The 21,863-nt window shown below is 38.7% G+C and overlaps 1 protein-coding gene across 12 annotated transcripts in view; it reads right to left on the bottom strand.

Moving 5' to 3' along the window:
* The window catches only part of SLC8A1 (solute carrier family 8 member A1), a 385,679-nt gene that overhangs the window by 76,953 nt on the left and 286,863 nt on the right, over nucleotides 1-21,863 (bottom strand). The gene's annotated exons all lie outside the window — the stretch shown is intronic.

The raw sequence follows: 21,863 nt of genomic DNA, 5'->3' as shown, positions 1-21,863 counted from the left end.
GAATGTGTTAAAGTGACCATAATTTTGTGATATATAAAATCTATACCTTACCATTGCCTCCTTGCTGTACAGTCGATAAACTTCAGTCTTAAGGAGGGTAAAGTCATAAAGATCCTGGGTTTGTTACCTAAATGTACATGCTGACAATTGGTCAGTATAGTGAAAAATAAAGTGGATCAAGCATTGGACATCATGTTGAAATACATGAAAACAGATCTTTGTCTAGATGTTTAAAGACCGTTCAAAATTATTGGCGTTGCGCAAGTTCCATGAGAGAGACTTTTAACCAAATGATGGAGGGTTCTCAGCATCTTGAAACTGCTCCCTTAACTTGTCAGGACAGCTTAAGTGTCCACAGTCTGAGATCTTTGCTGTACTCCATACAGGGAATGGGAAAGGCCAAATTCTGTAGAAAATGTTGTTTTGACAAATCCCTCAAAGTTGAGGATAATGTTCAATACTTTGTGGCATCAAGGATAACACATAACACATAAATATCTTTGGTTCCATTTTTGAAACTTCTGTCAAGTCCTCAATTTATAATTTTTTTTTTTTTTTATAAAAGGCCACTGCCCTTAATAAGAATTTGGAATTAAGTGAAATTGATGCTGGTGAATTGCAACAAAACTTTTGAGTTCCCATCCTTTTCAAAAACTCTCTTCATATTGGACATTTCAAACATTGCTGGGTTATTACTGAATCTCTCTCCAGAGATTATTTCTGCCTTTGGACTTTCTTCCTCTGTCAAGATTCTTTGTTCAATGTAGAGTTTCCCTGGAAAACAGTGGAAGGATTTCACTCCTAGAATGTTACAGAACAGCAGCTAGTGTATGCTGAAAGCATCTCTATCCAAAAGAGTCCAGTTTTAAGAATAGAACATCATGAAATAAAGCTGGGCTTTCTTACATTTTTTTATTTACATGCTTTCTCTCTTTTTCTTCCTTCCCATCCTTTCTCCATGGCCACAAAATAATCAATGGCAAATCAGTCTCTCTGCATGCGTTTATACAAAATATTCTAAAAGACAAGATGCCAGATATTTTCTTGAACAGAGCCAATAATCAATAATGAGTGAATTGTTGCTGAGTTTTGTACTTTGCATTTCTATTGCATGTCTAATATTTTATTGCTATTTTACATTAGATTAAGCAATCAATCCTTATGTGTTCATACTACATATTCTGCAAAGATGTTTGGACTTTCGTTTTGCATCTCACAATGGGGGCTTATTGATTTACAAAAAATAAAACAATAAATAATAATATTTATTGACTACTCACCCCATGGGATATAATGTGAGAAATGCAGGTGGGGCTCTGGTTTGTTTCTACTGGAGGTGTCATCTAAGAAGCTCTCCAGGAAGTCTGTTAAACTATTTCAATGTTCATTTATTTCCATAAATAACATAATTATTAAGGCTAATCAGGACACTGTGACCGTGACCATGGCTCTGAGTGACTCCACAATAGGGGTGCAAAAAAATGACCTTCTAAAATGCTTTCTTAGGAAAGGGAATCAGGTTGCAAACTTCTCCTTCTGTCATTTATTAGCTGCACCCGTGTGAGTTACTTATTCTTTCTAAGGCTCAAGTGCCTACTCTGGAAAGTGGTTATAATGATGGTATTTATCTCATCTGATTGCTGCAAACAGTCATTGTGATAATACATACAAAATTCTTAACACAGAGCCTTAACACAGGCATTATAGGAATAGGAATATTAGCTATTCCTATTATGGCCATGATCAATATTATGTCAAGTTAAGAAGTGGGACTTTTGGGAATGAACTGTCTATAACTCCTACAAGTGACTTAATCTATATGTTTGTCTTCTTGTCTATAAAAATGGAATAATTATATCTATGTCATAAGGTTGTTGAGAGGATTATATACAAAAACAGAATAGTAAGCAATCAACAAATGATGGTTGTCAAAATTATTATTATGGAAACCAAGGAGAAGACAGACTAGGAACTAAAGTATTTCAGTAAGGCTTATTTACTGACATCAAGCTTAGTAGAAATCGATAGGTTAGTAGTAGAAAACTGATAGGTTAGTAGAAATCGATAATACAACCCTTTTTCTTTTAAATCCGATTTTCAGTGCCTATCTTTGGCTTTTGCTTTCTCTGATAATCTAGAAAAAAAAAACTTGATTCGGAACAGAATTCTGTCCATCTTCATGTGAAATATCAGCTAGTCTGTATTTCATGGGTTCTTTTCCACTAAATACAATTAAAATAATATGAATTACTTTCAGTTATTCTGTGTTCTTTCTCTTAAATTGTTTTTCCTGCCCATCAAGGTAATACTTACTCGTTGTTGAGAATTTGACAAATGCAGAAATGAAGAAAAATGAAAATCACCCATAAGCTCACCACTAGAGATCACCATTTAACATTTAAAAATGTTTACTTTTAGCTTTTAAAATATACAGCTACACAATTCAGACTATATATATACGTGTGTATATATATATATACGTATATATATGCATATATGTATACATATACATGTGTATATATATACGTATATATGCATATATGTATATAGTGTGTGTGTGTGTAAATAAAAATTGGTATCATGATTTTTCACTTAATGTTCAACATTTTGAACATTTCCCATGGCATAAAATTTTTTAAAACTTTTCTTTAGAATGGCATAAGATATTCCATGAAATGTCTTTACAGTAATGTAATTAACTCTTTATGAATGGATTGTGGGCCATTGTTTTTCTCTCTACTGTCCCTATCTGTCTAGACTGATCTGTATTTTATAGGGGGAAAGAAATAAAACAAGCCAAAAATATTATGAACTTTTTATGTTTTTCTATGGATGCATTACTTGGGATCAGTTCTGTTAAGGATGAATGTTTATTTCTTGTAATCTTCTTTACATGCTTGGGTCCCACTCTGGACTCCTACCACAGGTGGTAACCTTCCTCAGCTCTGTTTTCTATTGGCCCTTTTTGAAATTCTTGTCTGGATTCTGCCATGTAGAAAATTCATACATCAATTTTTAAAAGGGGAAATTCTCTTCTCAGTCATTACTAATCTTCTGGCTAGTTTTGTTGGAAAATTTTTTCAGGAATCATCTGCCAATGTTGTTTCCCTAGAAGGCCATTCTGGCTACCTCACTAAGCTCCTGTTTATTTTGTAACAAATAATTCCTCATGCTAAATCACTTGCAAATGCTCATGGTTATGCCCTTCTCCTGATCACCCACTCCCGTTGTCATCAGAATGGTATTAGTCATTTTCTACTCAAATTCAGTCCTTGCCTTCACCAACACCCTACCCTCCAGTCTAGAAGCATAATCTCCCAATGCTCCACCGCAGAAATCTCCCTCTTCACCTCTCATTATACAGGTGAGCAAACTGAAACTCACTGACATTGGCCAACACCTCAAAAGTAGAGGATGCCAGAGTCAGGATTAAAACTCATCTCCAGAGTTTGAGTCCGCATCTGGTATTTATCTATTCTGCTATCATCCTAGTGTTTTTCTTCTCTCGTGCTGCTGGAATCCAATTCACCACTCTTTGTAGAAAACCTTTCCTTCCCTCCTCTCTTTTTAATGAACTAAAAACTGATACCGATAACAAAAGGAAATGACTGGTTTTGTTAACTTCCTGCCTTTTTAAATCATTGTCTGTCATCCTGATAAATGCTTTATAAATTAAAGGGCCCATCCAATGGAGACATGGACTTCCTGTAGTAAGGATGACTGTGTAGAGTGTGACCTGGTGAGTCTTTGACATGAAAACAGTCTGAAACATCCACAGAAACACTAAAGAATAAATCAAAACCAGCCCATAGTCTTATTTGTATCCCAAGTCTCCTGGGCATCATGTTTAGCAGTTGTCTATCTTTGCATTTTTCTATGCTTCCTTCCTTCTTCCCCCAGAGTCATGGAATATCCCTATTAGCCACTAGACAAGGAACCTGAAGATCTACTTGGACTGAGATGAGAACGGTCCATAATTATGTGTAATTTTTTCCACTTAAGGAATATAATTCAATTTTTTAAAATTTATTTTTAGAGAGAAAGCACAAGCAGGGGTGGGGCAGAGGGACAGGGAGAATCCACGCTCAGTGCGGAGTCTAACGTGGGGCTCGAGCCTAGGACTGTGAGATCATGACCTGAGCCTGAAATCAAGATTTGGATGCTTAACTGACTGAGCCACCCAGGCACCCTGATTATGATTGAATTTTATGGGGACTCCATTTCCTAATTCAAAGAGAGTAATTTTGGAAGGAATTAGCTTTGCAGCAATGTAGGGAGCCATAAATGCTCCGGGTAGTGTGCCTCTATATGGTGAAATACTTCCTGAGTGTCTAATCACGACCAGGTAAACATTAAAAGTGATATAAACTATGAATCAAAAATTATTACCAGCAAAATATCAAGAGTCTCAGTATGCCCCCCGCTTTCTGCTGCTGCTTTCCACTCTGCAAAACACAGTGATTCACTGGCTGTGGACTCTTGCTGAACTTTACAGCACAGCACTTGTTTGGATGTTTAAATCTTTTTCAGGTATTCTACTTGGTTTAAAACTTCACCAAACAGTTATTCTTTTGGAGCTCATATTCTTAACAGAAGGGACCCAAGGCACTTTATAGGTAATCATCGCAAGAGAAAATCAGCAAGAAGACAATTTAGCCTCCTGCGGATGCCAGCAGTTTAAAGCTTAAAATCAAAATTAACCAAAACCAGAATAGAGTTCATTGGCTTTGTACCGAAAATGTGTTTTGCCTTTTTCCCTTTTATGTTTTATGTTTTTAATGGGAGTTGTCCCCAGTTAGACTTTACAGAACCAGAACAGGTTTACAGAATGCAAATAAAGCCATTGTTTAACAAAAAATTGAGCCACTAGACCAAACACAGTGAGAAAGTACTTGGTGAGCCATTCTTGGATTAATTACAGGACTTCTGATGAGATGCATTTAAAGTGTGCATTGATTTTAGGAGGAAATATGTAAGTCAGCTTTTAAATTTTTTATTTTGTTATGGGTTGTATGATGTACACAGTTAGTACACAAAAAGCAAATCCTCGCTATTATTTTTGCTTTTGACCCAGACATAATCTTCTTACAGGGAAAGGTTATTATTGTTATGACTTGTTCTATTTGACAAATTCTCTAAAAAGTCTACACTTTTGTTCAGAGAATCTGGTAGGTCGAAGGGGACATATGATATCTAGATTGGCATTGGCATTGACCGATATGTAGCTTATAGCTGTAAATATATAAATGTAACAGCTCTTATAGTAGCATGACCTTGGTCAAGCCACTTTCCCTCTCCAAATTTCAATTTCATCAAATGTAAAGTAAGAACCCCATAGACCTGACATGAAAAACTAATGAAATAACATATATGAAAGAACCTTTCATACTTAGAGTATTTTCAAATGCTGCTGCTTTATTATTACTATCTAACTCAATCTTCTCATTTTACAATTGAGCAAACTTTGGTCTCTTAAATTTTTTTTCATGTTAATTTGCTTTTGAGAGAGAGAGAGACAGAGCATGAGTGGGGAAAGGCGAAGAGAGAAGGAGACACAGAATCCTAAGCAGACTCCAGGGTCTGGGCTGTCAGCACAGACCCTGATGTGGGGCTCAAACTCTCGAACCATGAGATCATGCCTTGCACCAACGTCAGATGCTTAACGGACTGAGCCACTCAGGCGCCCCAAGCTTTGGTCTCTTGATTCCAACCATCTTTCCATTAAAGCTTCCTCAGCTCCTCTCTAAAATATATATGGTGTGTTAATCCTAATGTTCCAATATTCATTTTGTAAAATAAAAACTAACTCTGTAAACAGAAAGTCGGTAATATCTGACACGTATCCATGGATCTCCTTTCAGAGTTATATTTTATGTTTATATCACTAAAACTTAGAAATTATAGTAGCAGATATAATTGACTTCTAGAACATGAAATAATACTTTATTAACTATGTATTATGATACTATCCTATTGGATTTTAACTCTTCTATTAACGTTAATCTTGTAGAATTGGATTTAACTCATATTAATTATAATAACTGGTTCATTTCATAAAATGAAGAAACAAGGGAGACATAAGAGTACATCTCATGGACTGGTTTATGTATCCTGAATAAATGCTACTAATTCAGTAGAAATAATAATTTTTTAGTATTTTGTACTAAAAAATGAGACCAGAAAAGGCTTAAAAGTTTATTTATGGATTTTCTTACCTATATTAGCTTGCTGTCTTGGTGTAACATTCATAGGGCCTAAAAACTTTTTCTATTCAATCATCTTTTAGTTTCTAGAATGATCAAAATCCTCTCCATAATTCTAGCTAAATTTCTTTCACAAGGTCAGCCTTCCTGATACAGATATGCAAAGGTTAGTGAAGCCATAAAAATACACTTCTGGGTCTTCAGAGCCCCAATAATGTAAAATCTTCTGTCTAAGCCATCCATACTCAACAGTAACCCAGCTGCCAAGAGCCAGGATACCAATAGGTATGCCATGTGCATTTCTTATGACAGTGGACATAATGATGGCACGAGGTATTTGCTTCAGAGACATTTGTGATGATACAGCTATTCTCACTGTCACACTTTTGTACTTGAGTTTGTGTTGCTTTACCAAGGTCTTGGAGATTTTTCGGTAAAAAGCAGCCCACATATTGTTTAGATGAAAAGATAGGCTTCTTAGTGTAGGTTTGGCCATGAGAGTGAGCAAAATGAACGGTGTGTAGGTGATTCAAGCTCACGACTTGGACCTCACAACAAAAGGCCAAATGAAGTAATCAGGCACACTCTGGATTCCTACAGCATGTTATTCTGTCCAGTCATTCCACAGACCTTCACCTAGTATCCACCTATGCATCAGGCCCGCGTTAGGTGTCAGGGATAGAAAGAAGAATATGAATCCACAGCTTAGAGGGGTGACAGACATGCAAACTGAAGACCACCTACCCCCTTACATGATACTTATCAAACAAGGGCTCTGTGCAGAGAAAGCTCAAAGGGTGGGGAAGTTTAAAATGGCAGGAATAACTGGGCTGGGTCTTGAAGGAAGAGCAGAGGTTTGTCAGGCAGAAATACATTTAAAGCTCAAAGACAAAAACAGGAAAACAAACTTGGTGCAAATAACAGAGAAACGAAAAGATGTGAAAAGTGTGAGGTGCTGTTGGGCTCCTGTTTTTGTGCTCAGGTATGTGCAAGAGGGTTGATGGAAGGTGAGCCGGGAAAGAGGGCTTAGGAGAAACGTTTAGGGTTAAGAGAAATGCTAAGTGATGTGGGCACAATCTCGTAACAGAAAGCCAATGGGCCACTTTGATTATGGGTTGTCATGATCAATTTTGACCTTTAGGACAATCGATGTTACTGAGTAGAGCTTGTGTTGTAGAAGAATAGAAAGACAGTGAAGGAGAGGGCAGGGAAGCAGCCACGGAGAAAATGCTCTTTCCCGGATGGGCAGAGCCTAATGTCCCTGCGAGAATAGCTGGCCAGGTACCCCGCCAGCAGCATGTTTTGAGAAACTGGCCCCCAGCCTCCAATCTAGATCTGTCAAAGCTTAAGAAATAGAAATTGCTTTAATGTTTTAATTTCTTTTCTGCAACCGCTTCTTCCTGAAAACTGGTCTGTGGGTTAGAGAAAACAAATTGAAATTCCATGAAATGGTCTCTTTGAGCTCCTGCTTTCTCTTGCAACGATCAGTTTCTTAAAGCCAGGTGAAGGTAGTAAAATACAAATTCTTCTGGAGAAAACATCAGATAGTAAAGCCGACCTGATTTTCATGAACAGAAAATCTAATTATCTGCCATCAATTCAGGTCTGAGCACATATTTCATTTTACTTTTATCAAGTGTGAGTGGTTTTGGCAAGCATTTTGACAAAATATCTAGATGTACACACTGAGTTTTTAAATGAAACTATCAAAAACTGAAGTCTCAGGCTAATGAATTACATGGAAAATTGCTATCACATTACATTATCTTATACAGTATTGGCAGGAGGACTGGTGAGAGAACTGCAACCAAAATGATGTAATAAAATGGAAATTTACAAGTTGGGGTGTAGGAAAGGTTAAAAAGAGTATCATTCTTCTCATAGAGTGAGCAGAAAAGTGATTGATTCTTAGGTTACTTAGCAAGCCGTGTGTGTGCGTGTGCGTGCGTGTGCGCGCACACACGCATACATGGCAGAGAAAGAGAAACAGAGAAAGAAAAAATAGAAGGAATAGTGTCTTGAGGTCTCTGATGAGAAACAGCAATTTGCTATAGGAGGTAAGTGAGATGTAAGAAGATTGAAGGCATGAATAGAATGACATCTGCTCCTTGCTCTTCTTTGTTTAGGCAGACAAGAGCAGTGAGCGGTTAAAGGCAAAAGAGATAACAAGAGTTCAACAGCAGCAACTGCTGTTATGTCCAAGGGCCAGCCCTGATTCATCACAATGGGATGAACCAGACTGAACGACGACGAGGCTGAACAAGATCTAGCCCACTGGACCAGAGCAGGGAGCTGGAAATGACAGAAGCTGTGCAAATCCACCCAAAGGGAGGAGGCCCATTCCAACGCAGAAGAACATGGCACCCAGAAAGAATGGAAATGGTAGATGGAAGCTAGGTAAACCACTGTGTGGGATGGGCAAGAAAGCATGGAGCTGAGTGATGTAGACTTAAGGATAAAACAAAACCGAGAGGTCAGGCAAAGCACTGCATACAGCATCACGTGGCAGAACCCTGTTCTCCTGAGAGGTATCAATCCTCCAAGGGAAATGATTGCAGTAATGATGGGCCTTCATCAGGATGAGGTAAAGTCTTAAAGTCAAGACAGGAAGAGAGAAACTAGATAGGAAACCAAACCTGTTCAGATAGATTTCAGAAACCTAGCAGTTTATTGGGTTTTTTTGGTGTGTGTGTGTGTTTGTGTTTGTGTGTGTTTTTCTTGAGTTCCTGGAACAATTTGTAGCAATTTCACAGTGTTTGGTAAATTACAGACTGGACTATTGGAACTGGAGAGCAGGTCAGAATCTGATGATCAACAAGCTTATTGTGATGCTGAGGTCCAGAAGGCTAGGAGGGTTTCTAAAATCCCTCCTACTTCAGGTCAGGGTGGGGTGGGGCTAAGAAAGCTGGGTGGGATCAGTCCAGGGTGGTGGAGAACTACAGGAAAGGGATAAAGCCGAAAAAAATTTTGGAGAAAAAAATTACAGCCACCACAATGTCTTTCCTTGGGCTCTTTCTACCTGCTTCCTCCAAAATCTCTTCTGTATAGTCCTATCTTTCCTTGTGATTGTGTACAATTATAATATATTTAAATATTTAATATACTTAATGTATTTAAATAAATACAACTATAATATATATAAATATATATTATTTTCCAAAGAGATAGCTGACATAATAATATGGAAGGCTAAGGAATTTTGTGCGGAGGAGATAAGAAACTCTGATCTTGACATATTTAATTTAAGCTATGATGGGAAATGTATTACGCTATGTGTGGAATATGGGCCTTCAGTGAAGATGAAGTGTCTAGATGAAGGCTGTCTATATGTTTGCCATGAATGTTGAAATGGAAATTGAAGCCATTCATGTGAGTTGATAGACTCTTTCCAAAGGAGTGACCTTGGAAAAAAAAGCCAAGGAAGATAGAACCTGATACTGTAATATCTCTGGTAACAGTGTGAAAAAGAGGACACGTGCGCGCATGCGCGCGCGCGCGCGCACACACACACACACACACACACACACACACACACCAAGGCACCAGTCATGGGAAGGTGAGAATTGAAGCTCAGCGTAGGATGTCTTTTAATTTGAAGAGGGAGGCTCTCACATGTCAATGTCAGAAGCTCCACAATTGTAGACAAAAAAGAGGGGTCGTGATTTGGGCCAAGGAGAGACTTTTGGAAATAAAGCCAAAGAGCTGGTTTGTGTAGTGATTCAAAAGAAGATAGGAAAGATTTTTGAGTTAGTAATGTTATTGTTGGTTTTTCTTTTCCTTTTTTTTTTTTTTTTAAATTATTTATTTATTTGAGAGAGAGAGAAAGCACAAGCTGGAGAGGGGCAGAGGGAGAGGGGGAGAGAGAATCCCAAGCAGGCCCTGCTGCCAGCACAGAGCCCAATGCAGGGCTTGAACTCACAAACCGTGAGATCATAACCTGAGCCAAAATCAAGAGTAAGACGCTTAACCAACTGAGCCACCCCTGTGCCCTATTTTTATTGGTTTTAACACAAAAGAGAAAGTAAACAAGATGGCCTATAGTATGGGTAGTCATAGTGAATGGTGACTCTCCACATAGGAAGTGACCAGAGCATGGATTCCTAGTAAAAATAAGATTTGTGCCATGTTGAGAAATCAGATTGCAGACTTGTGTGGTCCTGAGGCTTATGGAAAGAACATAACATTAGACCAACAGGTCCTCAGATCCAGCTGACCATTAAACTTTCCTGCAGAGCTTTTAAAAACAAACACACAGATTTCTTGTCCTTACCATAGACTCAGAATCTTTGGATGTGTAGGGGAAAGGTGAGTGGGGGGCTCTCTCGAGTTAAAAATCTCCTCTAAGAATTCTAAAGCAATGATCCATTCATTGTCATGAGGAAAATATTTTACTCGCCCTGCACCTCTCCCCAGCTTAAGAGGCTCAATAGCAAATATAATTAAGAGAAGAGCCTTTATAAAAACCCATCTTTCAGGGGTGCCTGGGTGGCTCCGTCGGTTGAGCGTCCGACTTCGGCTCAGGTCATGATCTCACAGCTTGTGAGTTCAAGCCCCGCATCAGGCTCTGTGCTGACAGCTTGGAGCCTGGAGCCTGCTTCAGATTCTGTGCCTCCCCCTCTCTCTGCTCCAACCCACTTGCATTCTGTTTGTCTCTCTCAAAAATAAATACATATTAAATAAATTAAAAAAAATCTTTCATATTGTCTCACTTTTCATATTTAAGTAGTTCCTGAAATTTATCCTTTTCCATAATTTCTTAGATTCATCAGATATGACATTAGCTATTGTTCAGGGTGAAAGCGGAAGGTGGTTCTTCACAGCCTTTGTGGATTCTGCCCACTGTAATGTAGCAGGCCATTTTTCTATCAAGTCTAATCTCAGTACATAGATTAGTAGTAAAATCTATTTGTTATCTCATTGAGTTACTAAGTCTATAAAGCATTCTGCAGAGGGGGTATTCTTTATGGTAGACCAATTTGTTCTGTAACCTGTATAATTGTCCCCTTAGAAGAGCTCATGGAAATGACCCTGGACACATCACATACATCAGTGGCTGCAAATAAAATGAAGTCTGGCATTTATCATCGTGGAATTGCACCAACTTGGTCTGGCACGACTCCATGCAGTCATTTGCCCCAGTTCCTATTTAGGGGCCAGATGAAATAATATTCAGTGTGCTTCAACAGTCATATCCTCCCTGATAAATTTAGCATTTACTGAGGGATCCACTTTCCATGCACGCGGTAACTGCACTATTGTCTCTGAGCCCAGAGATTATTGGCAGAAGTAACAGCTGGTGCCTCAGGACGGAGCTACAATTTTATGGTGTGGTGGCTAAGGCTGGAAATGGAACTAGTAAACCACAAATGCCAAAGACATCATAAAGAAAAATGTTCCTTAGGAAGCACTCGCCAATTTCTGGGCAATCAATTATTCCCTAACCTACACATTGACTTTTATGAATAAAACAGCCCAGGAAATGCATTTAATTTAGCAGACAGTTTCGATAAGGTGAGGTGCTTTCCCTCCTTAGCAAGAGACTTCTCTTCCACAACATCCTCTGGCCTGCACCCTTGCCCTCTGGTAGATACACTTTTGGGTTCACTTCTATTTCTCAAACTCTTTTGTAAACAAGGATGGTCAAGCAAAACTGAGTGCTCTTTGAATAAAAGAGAACTGAGTATTGAGAGTGAAACTGATTGTCTCCAAGACTCTTTCCAGTTTGGAAATTTTCTCATCTGGCTACATCTTTTTTTCCCCACCTCTGTGGAACCAAGAGAGTGGTGTTATCTGTGAGGTTCAAAACTGCATCCATTGCTAAAGTTCCAGGAGAGAATGCCTGCCCAAGAATGTTCCTTGGGGATGGCTTTAGCAGAGGAAAAGCATGCCTCTCTCCTGTATCTTCAGTTCTCTCACTTGCCTCTAGTGCCAAATAGAAGTCAGGTTCAGAAGGACCCTCATGAGTGCCCATCAGAACCATAAAATTTAGGTTAGGTCCAAACTTCTAGAAGGACGTGCCAGCTCTAGTTAGGCCTTTGAGAAGAAGGAAATATTGAGGGTCTTTGAGTCTATTTCTCTGTGAAAGCGTAAGGTGAAATTATGTAATTAAAATTTATTTCTACCTTAAACAACTGACAACATTGTGTGTGTTAACTTCTCAAATGAATTTGTGATAGCTTAAATGAAAGATATAGGTACAAAGAAAACATGGGTAAAACATACAGATTAGAAATACAGGAGGAGTTAATGATAGAGAAGATAATGATAGCAAAAACCAAAGCAAAACAAAACAAAAAAAAAAAACCCTTTTCTTGGGAAACAATTGTGTTTGAGATGTAGCATCAGTCACATGCACACCAGCTTACTGACTGAACATTCTTTCAGGGAATGCTACCAGTCTGAGCTGGTACTTGAATTTCCCTAGCCTAGAAAGATGATAAATAAATATCAGTATTATATATTTATGTAGGGATAATCTCTTAAATCCCCAAACACTTGGTGACATATCTAACTTCTACAAGTTCTATAAAATATTTCAAGTGTTATTAATTTCATTTGCTATGAGAAAATTATTTATTGATTTTTTTTTTTACCAGACTGCATTTAGTAAAACTGACTCAAACTGTAAATGCAGAATGTAACTCACAATGAAAAATGAATTCCTCAGCAGTATGGAAAGTGAGGAGAATCTGAAGTCAGAAACCTTGATATCTGATATACTCTCCAGTTTTCCCAGAAGCAATCTTTGGAAGCATGTAAATAACACTGGCAGAATACTGGGTGGTTCCTTCTTTTAGCCACTAATGACCCTGAAGTTTAGACCGATTTTCAAGTGGAGCGCTCGGGCCCTTATTATAGTGACAAATTCATATTAACTCAATTGTCAGTCCTTTTCATTATGGATACAGAGTTGAAGGGATCTCTCGGCACTCAGTTCTTTGAGCTTGTAGAGGCACTGCACAGCTCTCTGGAAAGCCAATTGAAGAAAAAATGTAAAAGGGATTCAACTAGGATCTGTTTTAGGTCTCATAACATGATTGCTCATTAAGTTTCCTGATGGAAGGCATTATTTTTTAAGTTCTGTAGTAATGCACTTAATAAATACAGAAATTGGCTGCTAATATAATGGAAAATGGTTCAGTTTTAAGACTCCCAAAATTAACATGATCCCATTTCAAAGTGGAGTTAAAAATATTTCCATATTTTTCAGTCATCAGATTGAAGGTATGTGATGAGGCCTGCTTGGAATCCTGGAAAACAGAGGAATTAAATAATATAATATGCATTATACAGCTCTACTTGCTGTGGTGGAAAAGGAAGCCACTCACTCTGAGACCCCTGTTTGCATTAATGTTGGCTCACTGGTTTGCTTAGGATGGGGCTTAGGGTACAGGGCCATATCTCCTGAAGTAGGACTCCTCTAGACCAACACATGATGCTCTTAATGCATCACAGTCAGACTACAGAGAATAGGCCTCCACAAGGATTATAAGTAGAGCCTGTCAGTACTATACCACAAGTGATCTAAACACTGGCAGCCAGTAGGCTTTATTTTCCAATGGATGGAGTCTACTCCAGAATAACGATTAGACGACAAAGGAAGGCTTTAATGATTACGCAAAATTGTTCAAGGTGCAAATCTTTCTTTGTATTGCCCAGACCATATGAATTAGGATTCTGGAAGCAAGCAGAGCAAATTCTCCTATACTACTTGCCAGGAAACTATCTCCTCAAAATTCCTCTCCTTATTTAGAAAAACACAACTACAAAAATTCAGCTTCAAAGTTTGTGCATTTTGATACATGTTGATGATTCTACCTGGTAATTGATCACTTGGAAATTGACAGGACTTACATTAGGCTCTTGTTCTCAGTTCCAGTCTTAACAGGGGAACAAGGAGACGCATAAAGCATTACTCATCAGTGGCCGTATTTGGCAAAGGCAGGTCTCTCCCCCCTACTGTTATCATTCATCCTGATAGAGCCGTGACACAGACCAGATGTCATTTCAATGTTAAAATTACATTGTTTTCATAACAAAGTCAGCTTACATCACTCTTAAATAGATCACACTAAGGTTCTTCTGTATACTGTCATGGAGAGAGTGAGCTAGATCTTTCCAGAGGACTTGCCAAGCACAAACTATAGGAGAAGTTAAGATTTTCTCAGGGCACTCACCAGCTGGCTCACAGCCTATATATCTCCATATCTCTCTGCAGCATACTTCGAGTCATTGCAATATAGAATGCCCTTTCTACTGATTTCTTTGATTCCTGGAGGAAATGACAGGTACTTGTTCTTGTGGGAGGTAGAAGGCCAAAGATGTCATTGGCTGGAGCTCTTTTCTTGCCTGTTTTCCTTGCCCTTTCTTCTGGAGCCCTAGTGACTTTGAATTAATTTACAGTCCACTGTGTAACAGTATATGTGCACTACTTTTCCCACTGGACAGTTGGAACTTGGAAGATAACAATTTCGAACCCAAGGTCAGAATCCATATGGACTCAGCCCATGGAAGCCATGATTTTGGAAGCTTAGTTCCTTCTCTCTCCCTTATCTCTGTTATAGCCCCACTTGCCTTATCACCTCTGTGGCACTGATGATATGTTCGGGGAACAAGGGCTGCAGGCACTAACAAAAAATCATCCTCAGGGGACTCTCATGGTAAAATGCCAAATGAGGACATCCTGTGCTGACCAAGTCCCTGAAACGCTTCAAACTATTGAGATGAACCTAAAGAAAGAACGTTTTCCTTTTAGTTTTGGAGATTTTGCCCTTAATTGACCTCATGCATCTAACTATTCACAATAGACATTTTTATACGAAAGGTCATACTGGAAAAAAAATACAGTCCACTTAGATACCTGCATATGATTATGCAGATAGATCATCTGCCAATGATTATGAGCAGGATTGGTAAAAGAGTCTAATATGTTGAATATTCTAGGGAATGCTAACATGTCTTTAGTTCCTCGCCATACTCCCTTCTCTTGTTTTATTTTCTCCCCCCAGTTTTTTTTTTTTTTTTGCCTTTTAAGAAAATAAAAAAACTCAAAGGTAGAGTGTAAATTACCAGATGAAAATACCCAGAAATATTCTATCCTTGAATGGGGACCCTGATCCCTCAAAAAAAAAAGGTGAAAAATTATTCATAAATAATATACTTCTCCTTGAAGATTGCTAGGAGATATAAGATAAATGCCACCATTGTTTCTCATGGGTCTCAGTGAAATTTTGTGGTTTTCTGTTTCTCAGTTCCTTTTGACTTAGTTAAGGTATGACAGCTTGGGATATAATCAGTGTTTCCTACTTATTCAATGCCCTTTAACTCTATAATCAAAACAAAATTAAATTTACTGACTTTTTTTTTCTTTGCTGTATATTTGAGATTATCTATTCCCCAAACCAGAGCTTTTAAGGCAAGTATTTTATTTTGAGGAGAAATGACCATGAAGCTTGATCTAGGTGATCAACCTCAGTAAAGTCATCCCTTGCTGAGAAGTACTGCCATTGCCTGAAGGCACATCTCCACTTTCCCTGAATAACTACATGATATTTGACTGAGGTCTGGCTCTGAATATTCAAACATAGAGGGTCCTGCATACTCTGGTTTGGAGAAACTTATGCTGATATGGATCATGTAGACCAAAGCGCTATACGATCTGGAACATGTTTGGTCATAAGAAATGCTGAACATTTTATGATTAAGTGTGTGTGTACAAGTGTGCCTGTGTGCGTGTGCACACGCATGCCCCAGATTTTTTTCTGCTATATTCTCTTTACAGGATGGGTTTCCAGAAATTAGATCAGCAGCATGCAAAGAGCAAGGGATAAAGATGAATCCAATGTTGTTAACTCAGTGTAGTCGGGTGAACAGGTAAAAGTGTCAGAATTCTCATCAGGATCTGACTGTATTTACTTTTTGATTCTATTGCCCCCACCTTCATCCATGCCTTTGTAATGTCCAAAGCCTACTCAGTCTTTTAAGATAAAGCTATAAGGCCACCTCCTCCACAAAGCCATCCGTGCTTCATCATTTAGAATTCCCTCTTTTCTGAATTTACTGTCACAGTTATTTTGTAAATTCACATGGAATGTATCACTTTCTGATTTGCGAGGTGATTATGTTCCTGCCTGATCACGAATACTGGGCTAGAAACACTTCGAGAACAAAATCTCTCTCTACTTCAACTTTGTATTTCTGAGAAGGGAAAACAGTCAAGAAGTATTTATTGAATCAGAATATATGACTATAGCCATACATATGTATTTTTTCTTCTATGCTAATACCATTCCCCACCCCATCCCCCCCCCCAACCCTCACCATGCCATTGTAAAACAAAAACCAAAACATTTACGAAAAGCACTGAGGCTCACAGCTTAAAGGTAGCAAGGTCAGGAGTACCACCGGAGCAAACTGTGGACACCCACACAAGCAGGGAGAAGCTCACCTGACAGAGTCATTGGAGTCATGGCTCTGGGCAACCAATATGTCACTTCATTAAAAAGTCACTGTTCGTGAATTGCAATTACCATTTGGTTTGAAAGCATATGTTCATGACTAAGAAATTGTCTCTAGGCCCAGAGAAAGGATCTTGCTGGCTTTTCTAGAGGAAGTGAATGCCAACCAGAATGGCATCTATGTAAGCAACATTAGGCATGCTTTAAAATGTGCCCCCGTGATGAGCCATGAGAACTGACTTGCTATATGAAAGAACTCAGTGACTCTACCCCCATGCTACGCTCCGTGCCCACTCAGACAATAAGTTGGGATGGCTGTTTTATGCTAACTCTTCACATTCAATAAAACAAAGGGAAAGCTTTAGGCAGCCTTCCCTTCTTCTCAGTAAGTGACGTTATTAGCGTGCTTTGCTCGGGCCCCCCCTTAAGCATGTTTATTTGCAATTCCTTCCAAATGTCACTTATTAGAAATTCCGCCTTCCTGATCCTGGAGGTAACAAACCTGGACACGCAGCTTTCAACAGCAAATGGAAAGAGGCTCAGTGTGTATCCAGAGATAAGCAAATTAAAGGGCATAAAAGACTGGGGCAGTTTACAGCTAAAGAGCATCAGTGTAATGTATGTAGAAATCACGCACTCTATTGCCTCATAACATTGCACTCCTACTGGCTCTTTCCCTTTACCCGGTGTGGTTGCCAGCAAAACCTAAACACGAAGTGTTCCGCAGCCATGAACTAGTCCCAAATCACTGGACTGAAAAAATGCCATTCTGTAGTATGCCTACTGCTAAAGCTTCCATTAGTTGCCCAAGAGAGTGGCAAGAATAGCTCAGAGTAAGTCTTAGCCAAAAATACGTAATGACAACATATGGAGAAAACCAAAAGAATTATAAATGGAAAAAGATTAACAAATTCAGTGCTGCTAATGGGGCGGGGGGAGCTTTATGAGTTCTTTATGAGCTTAATGAGTTCTTTCATTCTAACATGGTGAGGGTTAAAAGCAATTTTATAAACCTAGTTTAAGAGAGGAAGGAAAAAGCTGCAGAAAGATCTGTGTGTTCTTTAGATGACATTTGAAACACACTTACATGCTTTTAAAAGCCATTTGTTGCTGTTACCATTCAGGTGGTATGCTTGAATGCTCAGAAAACAGCTTAAATTTGGGATACAGTGTTCTATCCTTAAAGGTTGGTTTAGATTGCTACTTTACAATAATTGGGGAATTATTCCAGGTGTAATAGGTATATAGAAAATTCTAAGGTCTGAAAATTCCCGTATAAAGGCATTTTAAATTTGTCATATTTCCCATGATCCTTTAACAAAATCAACTACAGATTTTCAGATTATTTTCCCATCCCGATTAAGGGTAACCACAATAACAACTACGTACTTCAGTGTTTAGCAGAACCGACCACACATTTTTGCCCTTAACTGAAGGGAAAACAACCATATGGACCTTGTTCTTAGCCAGGGCTCCATTAGCTAATTGAATTGACAAAGCCCAAGCAGTGAGAGACCATGGATTAGCCACATGTTAATGATTCCATTCCTTTGGCACAGCTAATGGTGTCTTGTTTCAGCGCAGCCTAGAGAAGTTTGCCTCATTTTGAACGGGTTAGACAGATCAGTGCAATAGTACCAAAGCGCACCAAATATATCATTGTTTTGAGGAACAAGAAAAGGCAAAGTTAATTGCAGTCCCAGACCTGAAATGCCCGATATACCCAAAATATTATCATTCTAGCATACAATCAATATAAAACTTGTGGAGGAGATAGTTTATATTCTTTTTTTCATTCTCGATCTTTGAAATCCGGTATATATTTTACAGCTGCAGCATTTCTCAATGTGGATTGGCCACATTTCAAGTATTGAGTCCTTAACAGCCACATGGGTTGGTGGCTAGTATATTGGACAGCGTAGGATTGAATGGTGACATGTGTCACTCCCATGTCTTTCCATTGTTCATACCCATAGTCCTTTTGAGAGTTTAATGCTTCACGTTTATTCCTAAACACGAGCTGGACACAGAGCCATTCATAATGGTAAATTAACCTAAAGATAAAAGAATAACAGCTAGCTTGCTCCCTATTAAGGAAAACTGGATCTCTAATGAAAAACACATAATTTGTTAAGGTCTAAAAAGTACTAGGGGCAGAATATGGCCATTTTGATCCTTTTTTTTTTTTTAATTTTTTTTTCCAACGTTTATTTATTTTTGGGACAGAGAGAGACAGAGCATGAACGGGGGAGGGGCAGAGAGAGAGGGAGACACAGAATCGGAAACAGGCTCCAGGCTCCGAGCCATCAGCCCAGAGCCCGACGCGGGGCTCGAACTCACGGACCGCGAGATCGTGACCTGGCTGAAGTCGGACGCCCAACCGACTGCGCCACCCAGGAGCCCCTAATCCATTTTGATCCACTTTGAAATAAGTGATCACATAATGCTTCAAGCCCCTTAAGGCATGATGTGAAAGTGTGGGTGTGAATAAGCCTCTTCCAAAATTTTGTAAACGTTCTGCTTCAGTTGTGTTGTGTACAACTAGCCTAGGGGGTATAGTGATCACATTTTCCTATCTGGAAATAGGGAAACACGATCTGACAAAGGAATGAATTGTTCCTGTGTGATTTGTTGACACAAAAATCCTCATCCAGTCATGAGACTAAAATATGTTTAATGGAAAGATTGGACTGGAAAAAACAGAGTTATAGAAAATTAGGTTGTCTTCAGAGAGTTCACCAAACTTAGGAAGAATAAATAACTAAGGTTCTAGTTGGCAACGATAATGGGACCAACGAAAAGATTAGGGCTATGAAGAACCAACAGAGAATCCATTAGATTGCATCCTTACCTAATTTCTGGGACACCAGTGTGAATAAGCCAGTGTTATTACAAATAACCAGAATTTTGAAAAATTGCTGAATTTTATTCCTAAAGTCAGGGTATCTGCCACTTCCCTCAATATCTACTTCTAGAATTAAAGGGTGTCATTTCATCACCTTGGGACATTTATTTTAATCTGTCCTGAATGTAATTATTCCATCAAGCTATTGTCACAAAATCCTATTAACTCAAAGAGTGATTGCATTATTCACTCCTTACTCATTCCTTGATTTCAGTGCCTATTAAATGCAAGTTTCAGGCAGCCAATATGAAGGATAACCTTAAGGGTTCTTACATCTTTTTGATTTTAGGCATTGTTTACTCCCTGGTATTATGAACATTGGTCTCAAAACGAGAATTTGCTAATATTATAGTTCATCATAATGATGCATCTAGGCTTAAGAAATTCAGAGAAGGCCTAATAAAATTTATTAATTTTAATAAAAATTAAAAATGAGGTTCATCAAATGACTGAAATACTTCCTTTGATTATCCTAAAAGGCAATCATCAAAAGCACCAGATTAGAACCAGTATAATGATGGATTCCTACACAAACAGTGGGATTCTACTTCTTGAATAACCTCTACAGAAATCAGGATTACAGTTTCTTAAACCTGAACATGTGATCCAAGGTAAGACAAAAGAACTTTTTATCTTGATTTGCGAATTTAATTACTCGAAATGACTTTGAACACTTTACAAAATGGATTATATTTATACATTGAACAAATCCACTTAACTAAAAAGATAAAAATAATATGAAATGATTGCTCAAGAAAATATGAAGTAGGAGGTCCCCATATCATAGATGCTGGTTACAAGTTTCTAAATTAGAATATGGAGTCATGACTTCTGGAAAGTTAGGTTTAATCATCTATGTGGTTGGCCCTAGAAAATGTCTTAAGTTGGTGAAATGTAACTTCTCTCCCCCTTTTTTAGCATCAGTGGGGTGCTCCTCTTTGGAACTCCCACTAGTTGCATATCCAAAGATATGACCCTAAAATATATCTCTCTTCAAATTCAAAGTATGCTGCAACTCTTTGAAAGTGGCCAGATTGAAGTAACCTTAAGGTTTACGAAGCAGACCTCCTTGATTGCCATATCACTGGAAGGACTTCTCTTTCTATAATTCAAGCTATCCAAAAGAACTACTGTAAATGTTTTATGCACCGCGAGTACCTACAGCCAAGGAAGAAGAAGAGAACATAGAGGGTGAAAGGAGGGGCAGGAACAAGAAAGGACAGTCATAGTGTCTAGCTTATAGAAAGAACCCAATGTATGCCTTTATCCAGTGAGTACTGAAGCACTTTCCTAACTTGATCTCTGGGGCCTCTCGCTTTCTAGGTCTAGACCTCTCTCCCTGGTCAAGGTTCCAAAGGCCCACCTCCTCCTTCTTGCAAGAATAGATCTTAATATCATTTACACACACATGACAGGTAACTAGTTAAATCTCTCCTGGGAATCAGTAGGCACTCAATAGGGAGTGAAATTGAAGTCAAGTGAATACTGTGAATGTTAGTTGTTCAGGTACCACTGGGCAGGAAGGAAGGCATGGGAAAGAGATCTTAACACTTTGTTTCAGAGAGCATGGCAGTTTGTCTGGGAATGCAACTGGAACCCTTTTATTTTTAATTAAATTAATTAATTAATTAGTTTGTTTTTTAATCCTGGGGTTCGGGTTACTATAGTTGGAAGTAAAATTAAACAGAGGGTAACAGTTTTCTCTTTGGCACATTAATCAATTGCTCTGCTTAGGAGGTCCCTTAAACAGAAAAGAGTGAACAAATTTGGGCACCAGAGGAATCCTCTGGGCCTTAGCAATCACCTCCTCTTACCTGATGGAAAGCAAACAAAAACTGAGCCAGGGGGCAATGATGGTCTTTTTCCCCTTCTCTTCTCATATGCCCATTTAGGCTTAAATGTTCTTTAAAGAATTCAGAACTCTGTGCACTACATGAAGGCTTACTTTTGAGGGGAAAAGAATCAGAGAATGTCAAATTTAGATTTTTTTCTAAATGTTTATTCATTTTTGAAAGACAGAGAGAGACAGAGCACAAGCGGGGGTGGGGCGGAGAGAGAGGCGGACACAGAATCTGAAGCAGGCTCCAGGCTCCGAGCTGTCAGCACAGAGCCCGACGCGGGGCTAGAACCCACAAACCCTGAGATCATGACCTGAGCCGAAGTCAGGCACTCAACCAACTGAGCCACCCAGGCGCCCCCAGAGAATATCAAATTTAGATTGTTCTGTCCAGAGACCAATGATTCCATTTTTCCTTCCCCCACACATGCCAGATATCATTCATTTATCATTCATTCGGC

This window comes from Lynx canadensis, chromosome A3 (assembly GCF_007474595.2).
Source record: "Lynx canadensis isolate LIC74 chromosome A3, mLynCan4.pri.v2, whole genome shotgun sequence".
NCBI classification, from domain to species: Eukaryota; Metazoa; Chordata; class Mammalia; order Carnivora; family Felidae; genus Lynx; species Lynx canadensis.
This window is presented reverse-complemented; position numbering and strand designations above follow the sequence as displayed.